The following is a 17,788-nucleotide window of genomic DNA, read 5'->3' on the forward strand; positions in this document are numbered from 1 at the left end:
TTAGCATGCCGAATATTACTTGGAATGTGAATTGGAGCGAAATCGCTAATTCATAAGACCATTTTACAATTTTGACCCAAGTTAGAAACAGATTCTAAGGTGTAAAATTTCTATTGCCCATATCACGGAAACTACAAGAGATAATGCAATTTGGCAATCGGCAACGTAATTAGCAATGCCGAATATTACTTTGAATGTGAATTGGAACGAAATCGCTAATTCATAAGACCATTTTTCAATTTTGGCCCAAGTTAGAAGCAGAGCCAATATTGTAAGATGTCGATAGACCATATCTTGGAAACTATAGGAGATAATGCAAATTGGCAATCGGCAATGTAATTAGCATGCCGAATAATACTTGGAATGTGAATTGGAACGAAATCGCTAATTCATAAGACCATTTTACAATTTTGGCCCAAGTTAGAAGCACAGCCAATATTGTAAGATGTCGATAGTCCATATCTCGGAAACTATATGAGATAATGCAATTTGGCAATCGGCAACGTAATTAGCATTCCGAATATTACTTGGAATGTGAATTGGAACGAAATCGCTTATTCATAAGACCATTTTACAATTCTGGCCCAAGTTAGAAGCAGAGCTAATATTGTCAGATGTCGATAGTCCATATTTCGGAAACTATAAGGGATAATGCAATTTGGCTATCGGCAATGTAATTAGCATGCCGAATATTACTTGGAATGTGAATTGGAGCGAAATCGCTAATTCGTAAGACCATTTTACAATTTTGACCCAAGTTAGAAACAGACTCTAAGGTGTAAAATTTCGATTGCCCATATCTCGGAAACTACAAGAGATAATGCAATTTGGCAATCGGCAACGTAATTAGCAATGCCGAATATTACTTTGAATGTGAATTGGAACGAAATCGCTAATTCATAAGACCATTTTTCAATTTTGGCCCAAGTTAGATGCAGAGCCAATATTGTAATATGTCGATAGACCATATCTTGGAAACTATAGGAGATATTGCAATTTGGCAATCGGCAATGTAATTAGCATGCCGAACAATACTTGGAATGTGAATTGGAACGAAATCGCTAATTCATAAGACCATTTTTCAATTTTGGCCCAAGTTAGAAGCAGAGCCAATTTTGTAAGATGTCGATAGACCATATCTTGGAATCTATAGGAGATAATGCAATTTGACAATCGGCAATGTAATTAGCAATGCCGAATATTACTTTGAATGTGAATTGGAACGAAATCGCTAATTCATAAGACCATTTTTCAATTTTGGCCCAAGTTAGAAGCAGAGCCAATATTGTAAGATGTCGATAGACCATATCTTGGAAACTATAGGAGATAATGCAATATGGCAATCGGCAATGTAATTAGCATGTCGAATATTACTTGGAATGTGAATTGGAACGAAATCACTAATTCATAAGGCCATTTTACAATTTTGACCCCAGTTAGAAACAGACACCAAGGTGTAAAATTTCAATTGCCCATATCTCGGAAACTATAAGAGATAATGCAATTTGGAAAACGGCAACGTAGTTAGCATGCCGAATATTAATTAGAATGTGAATTGGAACGAAATCGCTAATTCATAAGACCATTTTACAATTTTGCCCCCAGTTAGAAACAGACACCAAGGTGTAAAATTTCAATTGCCCATATCTCGGAAACTATAAGAGATGATGCAATTTGGAAAACGGCAATGTAATTAGCATGCCGAATATTACTTGGAATGTGAATTGGAACGAAATCACTAATTCATAAGACCATTTAACAATTTTGACCCCAGTTAGAAACAGACACTAAGGTGTAAAATTTCGATTGCCCATATCTCGGAAACTATAAGAGATAATGCAATTTGGCAATCGGCAACGTAATTAGCATGCCGAATATTACTTGGAATGTGAATTGGAACGAAATCGCTAATTCATAAGGCCATTTTACAATTTAGGTCCAAGTTAGAAGCAGAGCCAATATTGTAAGATGTCGATAGTCCATATCTCGGAAACCAAAAGAGATAATGCGAGTTGGCCATCGGCAACGTAATTAACATGCCAAATATTACTTGGAATGTGAATTGGACCGAAACCGCTAATCCAAAAGACCATTTTACAATTCTGGCCCAAGTTAGAAGAAGAGCCAATATTGTAAGATGTCGATAGTCCATATCTCAGAAACTATAAGAGATAATGCAATTTGGCAATCGGCAATGTAATTAGCATGCCGAATATTACTTGGAATGTGAATTGGAGCGAAATCGCTAATTCATAAGACCATTTTACAATTTTGACCCAAGTTAGAAACAGACTCTAAGGTGTAAAATTTCGATTGCCCATATCTCGGAAACTACAAGAGATAATGCAATTTGGAAAACGGCAACGTAATTAGCATGCCGAATATTAATTAGAATGTGAATTGGAACGAAATCGCTAATTCATAAGACCATTTTACAATTTGGGTCCAAGTTAGAAGCAGAGCCAATATTGTAAGCTGTCGATAGCCCATATCTCGGAAACTATAAAAGATAATGCAATATGGCAATCTGCAACGTAATTAGCATGCCGAATATTACTTGGAATGTGAATTGGAACGAAATCACTAATTCATAAGACCATTTTACAATTTTGGCCCCAGTTAGAAACAGACACCAAGGTGTAAAATTTCAGTTGCCCATATCTCGGAAACTATAAGAGATAATGCAATTTGGAAAACGGCAACGTAATTAGCATGCCGAATATTACTTGGAATGTGAATTGGAACGAAATCGCAAATTCATAAGACCATTTTACAATTTTGGCCCAAGTTAAAAGCAGAACCAATATTGTAAGATGTCGATAGTCCATATCTCGGAAACCATAAGAGATAATGCAATTCGGCAATCGTCACCGTAATTAGCATGACGAATATTACTTGGAATGTGAATTGGAACGAACTCGCTAATTCATAAGACCATTTTACAATTTTAACCCAAGTTAGAAGCAGAGCCAATATTGCAAAACGTCGATAGTCCATATATCGGAAACTATAAGAGATAATGCAATTCGGCAATCGTCACCGTAATTAGCATGCCGAATATTACTTGGAATGTAAATTGGAACGAAATCACTAATTCATAAGACCATTTAACAATTTTGACCCCAGTTAGAAACAGACACTAAGGTGTAAAATTTCGATTGCCCATATCTCGGAAACTATAAGAGATAATGCAATTTGGCAATCGGCAACGTAATTAGCATGCCGAATATTACTTGGAATGTGAATTGGAACGAAATCGCTAATTCATAAGGCCATTTTACAATTTTGGTCCAAGTTAGAAGCAGAGCCAATATTGTAAGATGTCGATAGTACATATCTCGGAAACTAAACGAGATAATGCGAGTTGGCCATCGGCAGCGTAATTAGCATGCCAAATATTACTTGGAATGTGAATTGGACCGAAATCGCTAATCCAAAAGACCATTTTACAATTCTGGCCCAAGTTAGAAGCAGAGCCAATATTGTAAGATGTCGATAGCCCATATCTCGGAAACTATAAAAGATAATGCAATTTGGCAATCGGCAACGTAATTAGCATGCCGAATATTACTTGGAATGTGAATAGGAGCGAAATCGCTAATTCATAAGACCATTTTACAATTTTGACCCAAGTTAGAAACAGACTCTAAGGTGTAAAATTTCGATTGCCCATATCTCGGAAACTATAAGAGGTAATGCAATTTGGCAATCGGCAACGTAATTATCATGCCGAATATTACTTGGAATGTGAATTGGAACGAAATCGCTAATTCATAAGACCATTTTACAATTTTGACCCAAGTTAGAAACAGACACTAAGGTGTAAAATTTCAATTGCCCATATCTCGGAAACTATAAGAGGTAATGCAATTTGGCAATCGGCAACGTAATTATCATGCCGAATATTACTTGGAATGTGAATTGGAACGAAATCACTAATTCATAAGACCATTTTACAATTTTGGCCCCAGTTAGAAACAGACACCAAGGTGTAAAATTTCAGTTGCCCATATCTCGGAAACTATAAGAGATAATGCAATTTGGAAAACGGCAACGTAATTAGCATGCCGAATATTACTTGGAATGTGAATTGGAACGAAATCGCAAATTCATAAGACCATTTTACAATTTTGGCCCAAGTTAAAAGCAGAACCAATATTGTAAGATGTCGATAGTCCATATCTCAGAAACTATAAGAGATAATGCAATTTGGCAATCGGCAATGTAATTAGAATGCCGAATATTACTTGAAATGTGTATTGGAGCGAAATCGCTAATTCATAAGACCATTTTACAATTTTGACCCAAGTTAGAAACAGACTCTAAGGTGTAAAATTTCGATGGCCCATATCTCGGAAACTACAAGAGATAATGCAATTTGGTAAACGGCAACGTAATTAGCAGTGCCGAATATTACTTTGAATGTGAATTGGAACGAAATCGCTAATTCATAAGACCATTTTACAATTTTGGCCCAAGTTAGAAGCAGAGCCAATATTGTAAGATGTCGATAGACCATATCTTGGAAACTATAGGAGATAATGCAATTTGGCAACCGGCAATGTAATTAGCATGCCGAATAATACTTGGAATGTGAATTGGAACGAAAATGCTAATTCATAAGGCCATTTTACAATTTTGACCCCAGTTAGAAACAGACATCAAGGTGTAAAATTTCAATTGCCCATATCTCGGAAACTATAAGAGATAATGCAATTTGGCAACAGGCAACGTAATTAGCATGCCGAATATTACTTTGAATGTGAATTGGAACGAAATCGCTAATTCATAAGACCATTTTACAATTTTGGCCCAAGTTAGAAGCAGAGCCAATATTGTAAGATGTCGATAGACCATATCTTGGAAACTATAGGAGATAATGCAATTTGGCAACCGGCAATGTAATTAGCATGCCGAATAATACTTGGAATGTGAATTGGAGAAAAATCGCTAATTCAAAAGACCATTTTACAATTTTGACCCAAGTTAAAAACAGACACTAAGGTGTAAAATTTCGATTCCCATATCCCGTAAACAATAAGAGATAATGCAATTTGGCAATCGGCAATGTAATTACCATGCCGAATATTACTTGGAATGTGAATTGGAACGAAATCGCTAATTCATAAGACCATTTTACATTTTTGACCCAACTTAGAAACAGACTCTAAGGTGTAAAATTTCGATTGCCCATATCTCGGAAACTACAAGAGATAATGCAATTTGGCAGTCGGCAACGTAATTAGCATGCCGAATATTACTTGGAATGTGAATTGGGACGCAATCGCTAATTCATAAGACCTTTTTACAATTTTGGCCCAAGTTAGAAGCAGAGCCAATATTGTAAGATGTCGATAGTCCATATCTTGGAACTTATAGGAGATAATGCAATTTGGCAATCGGCAATATAATTAGCATGCCGAATATTACTTGGAATGTGAATTGGGACGAAATCGCTAATTCATAAGACCATTTTACAATTTTGGCCCAAGTTAGAAACACAGCCAATATTGTAAGATGCCGACAGTCCATATCTCGTAAACTATATGAGATAATGCAATTTGGCAATCGGCAATATAATTAGCATGCCGAATATTACTCGGAATGTGAATTGGAGCAAAATCGCTAATTCATAAGACCATTTTACAATTTTGACCCAAGTTAGAAACAGACACTAAGGTGTAAAATTTCGATTGCCCATATCTCGGAAACTACAAGAGATAATGCAATTTGGAAAACGGCAACCTATTTAGCATGCCGAATATTACTTAGAATGTGAATTGGAACGAAATCGCTAATTCATAAGATCATTTTACAATTTTGACCCCAGTTAGAAACAGACACCAAGGTGTAAAATTTCAATTGCCCATATCTCGGAAACTATAAGAGATAATGCAATTTGGAAAACGGCAATGAAATTTGCATGCTGAATATTACTTGGAATGTGAATTGGAACGAAATCGCTAATTCATAAAGCCATTTTACAATTTTGGTCCAAGTTAGAAGCAGAGCCAATATTGTAAGCTGTCGATAGCCCATATCTCGGAAACTATAAAAGATAATGCAATATGGCAGTCGGCAACGTAATTAGCATGCCGAAAATTACTTGGAATGTGAATTGGAACAAAATCACTAATTCATAAGACCATTTTACAATTTTGGCCCCATTTAGAAACAGACACCAATGTGTAAAATTTCGATTGCCCATATCTCGGAAACTATAAGAGATAATGCAATTTGGCAATCGGCAATGTAATTAGCATGCCGAATATTACTTGGAATGTGAATTGGAACGAAATCACTAATTCATAAGACCATTTAACAATTTTGACCCCAGTTAGAAACAGACACTAAGGTGTAAAACTTCGATTGCCCATATCTCGGAAACTATAAGAGATAATGCAATTTGGCAATCGGCAACGTAATTAGCAATGCCGAATATTACTTTGAATGTGAATTGGAACGAAATCGCTAATTCATAAGACCATTTTTCAATTTTGGCCCAAGTTAGAAGCAGAGCCAATATTGTAAGATGTCGATAGACCATATCTTGGAAACTATAGGAGATAATGCAATTTGGCAATCGGCAATGTAATTAGCATGTCGAATATTACTTGGAATGTGAATTGGAACGAAATCACTAATTCATAAGACCATTTTACAATTTTGACCCCAGTTAGAAACAGACACCAAGGTGTAAAATTTCAGTTGCCCATATCTCGGAAACTATAAGAGATAATGCAATTTGGCAATCGGCAACGTAATTAGCAATGCCGAATATTACTTTGAATGTGAATTGGAACGAAATCGCTAATTCATAAGACCATTTTTCAATTTGGGCCCAAGTTAGAAGCAGAGCCAATATTGTAAGATGTCGATAGACCATATCTTGGAAACTATAGGAGATAATGCAATTTAGCAATCGGCAACGTAATTAGCATGCCGAATATTACTTGGAATGTGAATTTTAACGAAATCGCTGATTCATAAGACCATTTTACAATTTTAACCCAAGTTAGAAGCAGAGCCAATATTGTAAAATGTCGATGGTCCATATCTCGGAAACCATAAGAGATAATGCAATTCGGCAATCGTCACCGTAATTAGCATGACGAATATTACTTGGAATGTGAATTGGAACGAAATCGCTAATTCATAAGACCATTTTACAATTTTAACCCAAGTGAGAAGCAGAGCCAATATTGCAAAATGTCGATAGTCCATATCTCGGAAACTATAAGAGATAATGCAATTCGGCAATCGTCACCGTAATTAGCATGACGAATATTACTTGGAATGTGAATTGGAACGAAATCGCTAATTCCTAAGACCATTTTACAATTCTGGCCCAAGTTAGAAGCAGAGCCATTATTGTAAGATGTCTATAGTCCATATCTCCGAAACTATAAGAGATAATGCAACTTGGCAATCGGCAATGTAATTAGCATGCCGAATATTACTTGGAATGTGAATTGGAGCGAAATCGCTTATTCATAAGACCATTTTACAATTTTGACCCAAGTTAGAAACTGACTCTAAATTGTAAAATCTCGATTGCCCATATCTCGGAAACTATAAGAGATAATGCAATTTGGCAATCGGCAACGTAATTAGCATGCCGAATATTACTTGGAATGTGAATTGGAGTAGAATCGCTAATTCATAAGACCATTTTACAATTTTGACCCAAGTTAGAAACAGACACTAAGGCGTAAAATTTCAATTGCCCATATCTCGGAAACTATAAGAGGTAATGCAATTTGGCAATCGGCAACGTAATTATCATGCCGAATATTACTTGGAATGTGAATTGGAACGAAATCGCTAATTCATAAGACCATTTTACAATTTTGACCCAAGTTAGAAACGGACCCTAAGGTGTAAAATTTCGATTGCGCATATCTCAGAAACTATAAGAGGTAATGCAATTTGGCAATCGGCAACGTAATTAGCATGCCGAATATTACTTGGAATGTGAATTGAAACGAAATCTCTAATTCATAAGACCATTTTACAATTCTGGCACAAGTTAGAAGCAGAGCCAATATTGTAAGATGTCGATAGCCCATATCTCGGAAACTACAAAAGATAATGCAATTTGGCAATCGGCAACGTAATTAGCATGCCAAATATTACTCGGAACGTGAATTGGAGCAAAATCGCTAATTCATAAGTCCATTTTACAATTTTGGCCCAAGTTAGAAGCACAGCCAATATTGTAAGATGTCGATAGTCCATATCTCGGAAACTATATGAGATAATGCAATTTGGCAATCGGCAACGTAATTAGCATGCCGAATATTACTTGGAATGTGAATTGGAACGAAATCGCTAATTCATAAGACCATTTTACAATTCTGGCCCAAGTTAGAAGCAGAGCCAATATTGTAAGATGTCTATAGTCCATATCTCCGAAACTATAAGAGATAATGCAACTTGGCAATCGGCAATGCAATTAGCATGCCGAATATTACTTGGAATGTGAATTGGAGCGAAATCGCTAATTCATAAGACCATTTTACAATTTTGACCCAAGTTAGAAACAGACTCTAAGGTGTAAAATTTCGATTGCCCATATCTCGGGTACTATAAGAGATAATGCAATTTGGCAGTCGGCAACGTAATTAGCATGCCGAATATTACTTGGAATGTGAATTTTAACGAAATCGCTGATTCATAAGACCATTTTACAATTTTAACCCAAGTTAGAAGCAGAGCCAATATTGTAAAATGTCGATAGTCCATATCTCGGAAACCATAAGAGATAATGCAATTCGGCAATCGTCACCGTAATTAGCATGACGAATATTACTTGGAATGTGAATTGGAACGAAATCGCTAATTCATAAGACCATTTTACAATTTTAACCCAAGTTAGAAGCAGAGCCAATATTGCAAAACGTCGATAGTCCATATATCGGAAACTATAAGAGATAATGCAATTCGGCAATCGTCACCGTAATTAGCATGCCGAATATTACTTGGAATGTAAATTGGAACGAAATCACTAATTCATAAGACCATTTAACAATTTTGACCCCAGTTAGAAACAGACACTAAGGTGTAAAATTTCGATTGCCCATATCTCGGAAACTATAAGAGATAATGCAATTTGGCAATCGGCAACGTAATTAGCATGCCGAATATTACTTGGAATGTGAATTGGAACGAAATCGCTAATTCATAAGGCCATTTTACAATTTTGGTCCAAGTTAGAAGCAGAGCCAATATTGTAAGATGTCGATAGTACATATCTCGGAAACTAAACGAGATAATGCGAGTTGGCCATCGGCAACGTAATTAGCATGCCAAATATTACTTGGAATGTGAATTGGACCGAAATCGCTAATCCAAAAGACCATTTTACAATTTTGACCCAAGTTAGAAACTGACTCTAAATTGTAAAATCTCGATTGCCCATATCTCGGAAACTATAAGAGATAATGCAATTTGGCAATCGGCAACGTAATTAGCATGCCGAATATTACTTGGAATGTGAATTGGAGTAGAATCGCTAATTCATAAGACCATTTTACAATTTTGACCCAAGTTAGAAACAGACACTAAGGCGTAAAATTTCAATTGCCCATATCTCGGAAACTATAAGAGGTAATGCAATTTGGCAATCGGCAACGTAATTATCATGCCGAATATTACTTGGAATGTGAATTGGAACGAAATCGCTAATTCATAAGACCATTTTACAATTTTGACCCAAGTTAGAAACGGACCCTAAGGTGTAAAATTTCGATTGCGCATATCTCAGAAACTATAAGAGGTAATGCAATTTGGCAATCGGCAACGTAATTAGCATGCCGAATATTACTTGGAATGTGAATTGAAACGAAATCTCTAATTCATAAGACCATTTTACAATTCTGGCACAAGTTAGAAGCAGAGCCAATATTGTAAGATGTCGATAGCCCATATCTCGGAAACTACAAAAGATAATGCAATTTGGCAATCGGCAACGTAATTAGCATGCCAAATATTACTCGGAACGTGAATTGGAGCAAAATCGCTAATTCATAAGTCCATTTTACAATTTTGGCCCAAGTTAGAAGCACAGCCAATATTGTAAGATGTCGATAGTCCATATCTCGGAAACTATATGAGATAATGCAATTTGGCAATCGGCAACGTAATTAGCATGCCGAATATTACTTGGAATGTGAATTGGAACGAAATCGCTAATTCATAAGACCATTTTACAATTCTGGCCCAAGTTAGAAGCAGAGCCAATATTGTAAGATGTCTATAGTCCATATCTCCGAAACTATAAGAGATAATGCAACTTGGCAATCGGCAATGCAATTAGCATGCCGAATATTACTTGGAATGTGAATTGGAGCGAAATCGCTAATTCATAAGACCATTTTACAATTTTGACCCAAGTTAGAAACAGACTCTAAGGTGTAAAATTTCGATTGCCCATATCTCGGGTACTATAAGAGATAATGCAATTTGGCAGTCGGCAACGTAATTAGCATGCCGAATATTACTTGGAATGTGAATTTTAACGAAATCGCTGATTCATAAGACCATTTTACAATTTTAACCCAAGTTAGAAGCAGAGCCAATATTGTAAAATGTCGATAGTCCATATCTCGGAAACCATAAGAGATAATGCAATTCGGCAATCGTCACCGTAATTAGCATGACGAATATTACTTGGAATGTGAATTGGAACGAAATCGCTAATTCATAAGACCATTTTACAATTTTAACCCAAGTTAGAAGCAGAGCCAATATTGCAAAACGTCGATAGTCCATATATCGGAAACTATAAGAGATAATGCAATTCGGCAATCGTCACCGTAATTAGCATGCCGAATATTACTTGGAATGTAAATTGGAACGAAATCACTAATTCATAAGACCATTTAACAATTTTGACCCCAGTTAGAAACAGACACTAAGGTGTAAAATTTCGATTGCCCATATCTCGGAAACTATAAGAGATAATGCAATTTGGCAATCGGCAACGTAATTAGCATGCCGAATATTACTTGGAATGTGAATTGGAACGAAATCGCTAATTCATAAGGCCATTTTACAATTTTGGTCCAAGTTAGAAGCAGAGCCAATATTGTAAGATGTCGATAGTACATATCTCGGAAACTAAACGAGATAATGCGAGTTGGCCATCGGCAACGTAATTAGCATGCCAAATATTACTTGGAATGTGAATTGGACCGAAATCGCTAATCCAAAAGACCATTTTACAATTCTGGCCCAAGTTAGAAGCAGAGCCAATATTGTAAGATGTCGATAGCCCATATCTCGGAAACTATAAAAGATAATGCAATTTGGCAATCGGCAACGTAATTAGCATGCCGAATATTACTTGGAATGTGAATAGGAGCGAAATCGCTAATTCATAAGACCATTTTACAATTTTGACCCAAGTTAGAAACAGACTCTAAGGTGTAAAATTTCGATTGCCCATATCTCGGAAACTATAAGAGGTAATGCAATTTGGCAATCGGCAATGTAATTACCATGCCGAATATTACTTGGAATGTGAATTGGAACGAAATCGCTAATTCATAAGACCATTTTACAATTTTGACCCAAGTTAGAAACAGACACTAAGGTGTAAAATTTCAATTGCCCATATCTCGGAAACTATAAGAGGTAATGCAATTTGGCAATCGGCAACGTAATTATCATGCCGAATATTACTTGGAATGTGAATTGGAACGAAATCGCTAATTCATAAGACCATTTTACAATTTTGACCCAAGTTAGAAACGGACCCTAAGGTGTAAAATTTCGATTGCGCATATCTCAGAAACTATAAGAGGTAATGCAATTTGGCAATCGGCAACGTAATTAGCATGCCGAATATTACTTGGAATGTGAATTGAAACGAAATCTCTAATTCATAAGACCATTTTACAATTCTGGCACAAGTTAGAAGCAGAGCCAATATTGTAAGATGTCGATAGCCCATATCTCGGAAACTACAAAAGATAATGCAATTTGGCAATCGGCAACGTAATTAGCATGCCAAATATTACTCGGAACGTGAATTGGAGCAAAATCGCTAATTCATAAGTCCATTTTACAATTTTGGCCCAAGTTAGAAGCACAGCCAATATTGTAAGATGTCGATAGTCCATATCTCGGAAACTATATGAGATAATGCAATTTGGCAATCGGCAACGTAATTAGCATGCCGAATATTACTTGGAATGTGAATTGGAACGAAATCGCTAATTCATAAGACCATTTTACAATTCTGGCCCAAGTTAGAAGCAGAGCCAATATTGTAAGATGTCTATAGTCCATATCTCCGAAACTATAAGAGATAATGCAACTTGGCAATCGGCAATGTAATTAGCATGCCGAATATTACTTGGAATGTGAATTGGAGCGAAATCGCTAATTCATAAGACCATTTTACAATTTTGACCCAAGTTAGAAACAGACTCTAAGGTGTAAAATTTCGATTGCCCATATCTCGGATACTATAAGAGATAATGCAATTTGGCAGTCGGCAACGTAATTAGCATGCCGAATATTACTTTGAATGTGAATTTTAACGAAATCGCTGATTCATAAGACCATTTTACAATTTTAACCCAAGTTAGAAGCAGAGCCAATATTGTAAAATGTCGATAGTCCATATCTCGGAAACCATAAGAGATAATGCAATTCGGCAATCGTCACCGTAATTAGCATGACGAATATTACTTGGAATGTGAATTGGAACGAAATCGTTAATTCATAAGACCATTTTACAATTTTAACCCAAGTTAGAAGCAGAGCCAATATTGCAAAATGTCGATAGTCCATATCTCGGAAACTATAAGAGATAATGCAATTTGGCAATCGTCACCGTAATTAGCATGACGAATATTACTTGGAATGTAAATTGGAACGAAATCACTAATTCATAAGACCATTTTACAATTCTGGCCCAAGTTAGAAGCAGAGCTAATATTGTCAGATGTCGATAGTCCATATCTCGGAAACTATAAAAGATAATGCAATTTGGCAATCGGCAACGTAATTAGCATGCCGAATATTACTTGGAATGTGAATTGGAACGAAATCGCTAATTCATAAGGCCATTTTACAATTTTGGTCCAAGTTAGAAGCAGAGCCAATATTGCAAAATGTCGATAGTACATATCTCGGAAACTAAACGAGATAATGCGAGTTGGCCATCGGCAACGTAATTAGCATGCCAAATATTACTTGGAATGTGAATTGGAGCGAAATCGCTAATCCAAAAGACCATTTTACAATTCTGGCCCAAGTTAGAAGAAGAGCCAATATTGTAAGATGTCGATAGTACATATCTCGGAAACTAAACGAGATAATGCGAGTTGGCCATCGGCAACGTAATTAGCATGCCAAATATTACTTGGAATGTGAATTGGAACGAAATCACTAATTCATAAGACCATTTTACAATTCTGGCCCAAGTTAGAAGCAGAGCTAATATTGTCAGATGTCGATAGTCCATATCTCGGAAACTATAAAAGATAATGCAATTTGGCAATCGGCAACGTAATTAGCATGCCGAATATTACTTGGAATGTGAATTGGAACGAAATCGCTAATTCATAAGGCCATTTTACAATTTTGGTCCAAGTTAGAAGCAGAGCCAATATTGTAAGATGTCGATAGTACATATCTCGGAAACTAAACGAGATAATGCGAGTTGGCAATCGGCAACGTAATTAGCATGCCGAATATTACTTGGAATGTGAATAGGAGCGAAATCGCTAATTCATAAGACCATTTTACAATTTTGACCCAAGTTAGAAACAGACTCTAAGGTGTAAAATTTCGATTCCCCATATCTCGAAAACTATAAGGGATAATGCAATTTGGCAATCGGCAACGTAATTAGCATGCCGAATATTACTTGGAATGTGAATTTTAACGAAATCGCTGATTCATAAGACCATTTTACAATTTTAACCCAAGTTAGAAGCAGAGCCAATATTGTAAGATGTCGATAGTCCATATCTTGGAGACTATAAGAGATAATCCAATTTGGCAACCGGCAACGTAATTAGCATGCCGAATATTACTTGGAATGTGAATTTTAACGAAATCGCTGATTCATAAGACCATTTTACAATTTTGACCCCAGTTAGAAACAGACACTAAGGTGTAAAATTTCGATTGCCCATATCTCGGAAACTATAAGAGATAATGCAATTTGGCAATCGGCAACGTAATTAGCATGCCGAATATTACTTGGAATGTGAATTGGAACGAAATCGCTAATTCATAAGACCATTTTACAATTTTGACCCAAGTTAGAAACAGACTCTAAGGTGTAAAATTTCGATTCCCCATATCTCGAAAACTATAAGGGATAATGCAATTTGGCAATCGGCAACGTAATTAGCATGCCGAATATTACTTGGAATGTGAATTTTAACGAAATCGCTGATTCATAAGACCATTTTACAATTCTGGCCCAAGTTAGAAGCAGAGCCAATATTGTAAGATGTCGATAGCCCATATCTCGGAAACTACAAAAGATAATGCAATTTGGCAATCGGCAACGTAATTAGCATGCCAAATATTACTCGGAACGTGAATTGGAGCAAAATCGCTAATTCATAAGTCCATTTTACAATTTTGGCCCAAGTTAGAAGCACAGCCAATATTGTAAGATGTCGATAGTCCATATCTCGGAAACTATATGAGATAATGCAATTTGGCAATCGGCAACGTAATTAGCATGCCGAATATTACTTGGAATGTGAATTGGAACGAAATCGCTAATTCATAAGACCATTTTACAATTCTGGCCCAAGTTAGAAGCAGAGCCAATATTGTAAGATGTCTATAGTCCATATCTCCGAAACTATAAGAGATAATGCAACTTGGCAATCGGCAATGTAATTAGCATGCCGAATATTACTTGGAATGTGAATTGGAGCGAAATCGCTAATTCATAAGACCATTTTACAATTTTGACCCAAGTTAGAAACAGACTCTAAGGTGTAAAATTTCGATTGCCCATATCTCGGATACTATAAGAGATAATGCAATTTGGCAGTCGGCAACGTAATTAGCATGCCGAATATTACTTTGAATGTGAATTTTAACGAAATCGCTGATTCATAAGACCATTTTACAATTTTAACCCAAGTTAGAAGCAGAGCCAATATTGTAAAATGTCGATAGTCCATATCTCGGAAACCATAAGAGATAATGCAATTCGGCAATCGTCACCGTAATTAGCATGACGAATATTACTTGGAATGTGAATTGGAACGAAATCGTTAATTCATAAGACCATTTTACAATTTTAACCCAAGTTAGAAGCAGAGCCAATATTGCAAAATGTCGATAGTCCATATCTCGGAAACTATAAGAGATAATGCAATTTGGCAATCGTCACCGTAATTAGCATGACGAATATTACTTGGAATGTAAATTGGAACGAAATCACTAATTCATAAGACCATTTTACAATTCTGGCCCAAGTTAGAAGCAGAGCTAATATTGTCAGATGTCGATAGTCCATATCTCGGAAACTATAAAAGATAATGCAATTTGGCAATCGGCAACGTAATTAGCATGCCGAATATTACTTGGAATGTGAATTGGAACGAAATCGCTAATTCATAAGGCCATTTTACAATTTTGGTCCAAGTTAGAAGCAGAGCCAATATTGCAAAATGTCGATAGTACATATCTCGGAAACTAAACGAGATAATGCGAGTTGGCCATCGGCAACGTAATTAGCATGCCAAATATTACTTGGAATGTGAATTGGAGCGAAATCGCTAATCCAAAAGACCATTTTACAATTCTGGCCCAAGTTAGAAGAAGAGCCAATATTGTAAGATGTCGATAGTACATATCTCGGAAACTAAACGAGATAATGCGAGTTGGCCATCGGCAACGTAATTAGCATGCCAAATATTACTTGGAATGTGAATTGGAACGAAATCACTAATTCATAAGACCATTTTACAATTCTGGCCCAAGTTAGAAGCAGAGCTAATATTGTCAGATGTCGATAGTCCATATCTCGGAAACTATAAAAGATAATGCAATTTGGCAATCGGCAACGTAATTAGCATGCCGAATATTACTTGGAATGTGAATTGGAACGAAATCGCTAATTCATAAGGCCATTTTACAATTTTGGTCCAAGTTAGAAGCAGAGCCAATATTGTAAGATGTCGATAGTACATATCTCGGAAACTAAACGAGATAATGCGAGTTGGCAATCGGCAACGTAATTAGCATGCCGAATATTACTTGGAATGTGAATAGGAGCGAAATCGCTAATTCATAAGACCATTTTACAATTTTGACCCAAGTTAGAAACAGACTCTAAGGTGTAAAATTTCGATTCCCCATATCTCGAAAACTATAAGGGATAATGCAATTTGGCAATCGGCAACGTAATTAGCATGCCGAATATTACTTGGAATGTGAATTTTAACGAAATCGCTGATTCATAAGACCATTTTACAATTTTAACCCAAGTTAGAAGCAGAGCCAATATTGTAAGATGTCGATAGTCCATATCTTGGAAACTATAAGAGATAATCCAATTTGGCAACCGGCAACGTAATTAGCATGCCGAATATTACTTGGAATGTGAATTTTAACGAAATCGCTGATTCATAAGACCATTTTACAATTTTGACCCCAGTTAGAAACAGACACTAAGGTGTAAAATTTCGATTGCCCATATCTCGGAAACTATAAGAGATAATGCAATTTGGCAATCGGCAACGTAATTAGCATGCCGAATATTACTTGGAATGTGAATTGGAACGAAATCGCTAATTCATAAGACCATTTTACAATTTTGACCCAAGTTAGAAACAGACTCTAAGGTGTAAAATTTCGATTCCCCATATCTCGAAAACTATAAGGGATAATGCAATTTGGCAATCGGCAACGTAATTAGCATGCCGAATATTACTTGGAATGTGAATTTTAACGAAATCGCTGATTCATAAGACCATTTTACAATTTTAACCCAAGTTAGAAGCAGAGCCAATATTGTAAGATGTCGATAGTCCATATCTTGGAAACTATAAGAGATAATCCAATTTGGCAACCGGCAACGTAATTAGCATGCCGAATATTACTTGGAATGTGAATTTTAACGAAATCGCTGATTCATAAGACCATTTTACAATTTTAATCCAAGTTAGAAGCAGAGCCAATATTGTAAGATGTCGATAGTCCATATCTTGGAAACTATAAGAGATAATGCAATTTGGCAACCGGCAACGTAATTAGCATGCCGAATATTACATGGAATGTGAATTTGAACGAAATCGCTGATTCATAAGACCATTTTACAATTTTGACCCAAGTTAGAAACAGACACTAAGGTGTAAAATTTCGATTGCCCATATCTCGGAAACTATAAGAGATAATGCAATTTGGCAATCGGCAACGTAATTAGCATGCCGAATATTACTTGGAATGTGAATTGGAACGAAATCGCTAATTCATAAGGCCATTTTACAATTTTGGTCCAAGTTAGAAGCAGAGCCAATATTGTAAGATGTCGATAGTACATATCTCGGAAGCTAAACGAAATAATGCGAGTTGGCCATCGGCAACGTAATTAGCATGCCAAATATTACTTGGAATGTGAATTGGACCGAAATCGCTAATCCAAAAGACCATTTTACAATTCTGGCCCAAGTTAGAAGAAGAGCCAATATTGTAAGATGTCGATAGCCCATATCTCGGAAACTATAAAAGATAATGCAATTTGGCAATCGGCGACGTAATTAGCATGCCGAATATTACTTGGAATGTGTATTGGAAC

This window comes from Rhynchophorus ferrugineus, unplaced genomic scaffold, assembly GCF_030347505.1.
Source record: "Rhynchophorus ferrugineus isolate W39M unplaced genomic scaffold, kcgeb_rfMv2 rfM7, whole genome shotgun sequence".
Classification (NCBI taxonomy): Eukaryota; Metazoa; Arthropoda; class Insecta; order Coleoptera; family Curculionidae; genus Rhynchophorus; species Rhynchophorus ferrugineus.